Source organism: Salvia miltiorrhiza, chromosome 1 (assembly GCF_028751815.1).
Source record: "Salvia miltiorrhiza cultivar Shanhuang (shh) chromosome 1, IMPLAD_Smil_shh, whole genome shotgun sequence".
Taxonomy (NCBI): Eukaryota; Viridiplantae; Streptophyta; class Magnoliopsida; order Lamiales; family Lamiaceae; genus Salvia; species Salvia miltiorrhiza.
This window is the reverse complement of record NC_080387.1, coordinates 66573748-66577124: the sequence shown is the minus strand read 5'-3', so window position 1 is coordinate 66577124 and position 3377 is coordinate 66573748.

Sequence of the window (3377 nt, the reverse complement as noted above, 5' to 3'; positions counted from 1 at the left end):
AAACAAAGATAAATGAAGAAATTGTTTCAACTTCCAGCTTACTAATTACTACCAATTTTTAGATGATTCATTTAGCGAACTTACAATTTGTCACATTTGTGTGTGTTGACCAAGCGGTAAGAGGTTAATACCTAAGGCCAAAAGTCTTGTGTTTGAGTCCCCTGTGATGCATTCTATAAAGAAGTCTTTAAATTTTTTTATTTAATATTGTTAATTTATCAAAAAAAAAAAAAAAAAACAATTTGTCACGCACACATTACAACCAATGACTTTTTAATTTGTATCTTTCATGCCGGTAAACCTAATCAAGAAAAACTACGTACTGAAGTGTAAAAATGGACAAGCGCTGGTTGCATAGTACTACATTTGACTTAATTCTTTTTTCTATTATCTTGTTTCGTTATTCTTAGCAATGAATTCTCATTATCAGAACTATTATGAAAAAATACAAGTGAGCAAACAAAAAAACATGCTTTATCAGCTGGACATTGAATCTGTTGTTCTTTCAAATGCTTGTAAAATCATTATGTATGTTGAGATTGATCTGATACCTATTTTAGTATTTAATACGAATTAAGTGTCCTGATATTAAAAAAAAAAATCTAGAAAAAAGGACCACAGGGGTGAAACCAAAAAATTCTTCCAGTTTTATGTAGAGTGGAATCAGCATTCTTAATTCATTAGATATATATATAATGAAGAAATAGTTTCAACCTTGATACTCCTAATTACCAATTTTGAGATAATTTTGTGTAAATTACATTTGTCAGCCACACACACACACACATTAAAGCTGGAATTAATCTTAAGGGTTAATAGTGTTTTATGTCCCGAACTTTCAGCATTTTCTATAAAATGTCCCGAACTTTCATTTTTTCTTAAAAACTCCCAAATTTTCAACTTTTTCCCATAAAATGTCCCGCTATACAAAATTCAACGATAGAAAGATGACAAAAAATCTCGAAATTTAAACATTTTCCACCAACAGTGGTTCGTAATATGGTTTTTCAACAATGAAGATTTTCAAAATATTTCATCCGCGCGAGATAAGTTATCTTTCTGTCACTAAATTTTGTGTAGCGGGACATTTTATGGAAAAAGTTGAAAGTTCGGGACTTTTTAGGAGAAAATGAAAGTTCGGAACATTTTATGAAAAATGCTGAAAGTTCACGACATAAAACACTATTAACCCTAATCCTAATTAAGTTTGTGAATATGAGGCGCTGATCACATCCAACCAAATTAGGGTTCCGGCCAGATCGGTCATAGGTACATTAAAAACTCACTAATTGTAGATCGTAGCTTTCATGCCAAGAGAGAGAGAGAAAAAAAAAAGTATTGAAATACAAAAATGGACAAGGTTGTATATAAATTTCTACTCAATTAATTTTTCTTTTTTTCCAATTTTCATTGTTGCCGTATCTTTGTATCATATATAGACTTGCAATCAGAAGTATCATGAGATGTATAAATAGACACTGGATTTGGGGGAACTTAATAAAAGGTCTGTTAATGTAGCAATTAGTTTTCTTTTTCATCTAGTTAATGATATATGAAGATGTTGGGAGATGAGATTTAGAGGTTGGAATGCAAGGAAATGGAAATTGAAATGAAATTCGAACCTGGTACTTGCATAATCATAGAGCTTCTCAGTGCTGGAAAACACAATCAATCCGACTTCAGCATCACACAGGATTGACAACTCCTTAGCCTTCTTGAGCAGCCCACTCCTCCTCTTGGAGAACGTCACCTGCCTACTCGTCGAGTTGTCGATCCTCCTTATTACAATCTTGCCCCTCCCCATCCCTAGGGTTTCCTCTGCTTATTCCAACAAATTCAACTCAAACATATTATTACAACGTAACACATCCATCATAATTCAACACAAACAAGCTAGGGCTTACTAGTTTGGGAAACAGCTCACGACCAGCTTTATGTCAACTAACCTGGTTTCAACAAAACCAAACTTCCTTACAAAACAACGAGCGTTTTTATTCCAAGTATGGTAACAATAGTTTTTTAACATATCGCGTACGTACCGTGTCTTTTACAACTCAGCCTGATCAACTCTGTGAGTAATTTTAATTGATTACTCGCTCAGATATTTAGACAGGTGTCGTGCACGTCAAATTAAATATCATATTAAACCTTAAACAAGGCTGGGGTGGTGAGCAGGCGTAGAAAGTAGCTTTCACTCTCGTACTTGAGAAGTAGTGCGTGTGTCTACCTCGTACATCCATAAATTGGGAAACCCTTTATGATAGGTGGGAGGATTGGTTTGTGCAAATGATTTAGAAAATTGATGTTGCTGTCTGCTGAATAGATGACTGACACGTGACCCAATTGCCTTAATGGTTCATCGACCAATTGACTTGAATTAGTATAATGTCTTTTTTTAGGGGGTTATAATGTCTTTTATTATCGTAGTTTTCTCACCGATGGAAAATATCAAGAAAAGTGCGATGCGTGGCATGTGGGATTTTATGATGTAGTATGTTTTTCAATGTTCTTTTGTCTTTTTCCACAATTTTTTTTTTTAGTCTTTTTCAATTTTTAAGATATACATATATCAGTTTTAGTTGTCCTTAACTATTTTCCAAAATGGATCCTATTAAATTTTCAGAAAACAACAAAAAAACAAGCAAACAAATTAAACGCAAGATTCTTATGAGGTAATTAAATGTCTGATATGTATATTATACATATTCATGTGATTTTGTATACCGTGAGATATATATGTAATTAATTACACTACAAAAAAAAATGCAAATTTAGTGACAGATTAAGGTCGGAAAAAAATATTATCATCAAATTCTCGACCTGAACGTAAATCTGTGCACGAGCCTATGCAAACAGGGTTAAAAGCGGTAGATAGCCTGGTTCCTATAGGTCGTGGTCAACGAGAACTTATAATCGGGGACCGACAAACTGGACAATTTTATCAATAATATTAAGAATGCAAAATTTATCCATAATATTAATATATTACTATATTAAATACTCCCTCCGTCCACGAAAGAACTTCATATCTTTCCTTTTTGGTACGTCCACAAAAGAACTTCCTACCTATTTTTGGACTATACCCACCACTTATAATCTTCTTACTTTTCACTTTTCACAACTCTCAGTATTAATTATACTCCCTCCGTCCACGAAATGAGTACCCATTTGTGGACGGCACGGGTTTTAAGAAATGTATGGAGTGTAGTGTAAATAGTTTAAGGGTCCCACTTTTTGAGTGTATTAATTAAAGAGATGTGTGGGGTACACTTGCCAAAAAGGGAAATGGGTACTCATTTCGTGGACGGACGAAAAAGGAAATATGGGTACTCATTTCGTGGACGGAGGGAGTAATACCTTTTCACCACTCCCAATAC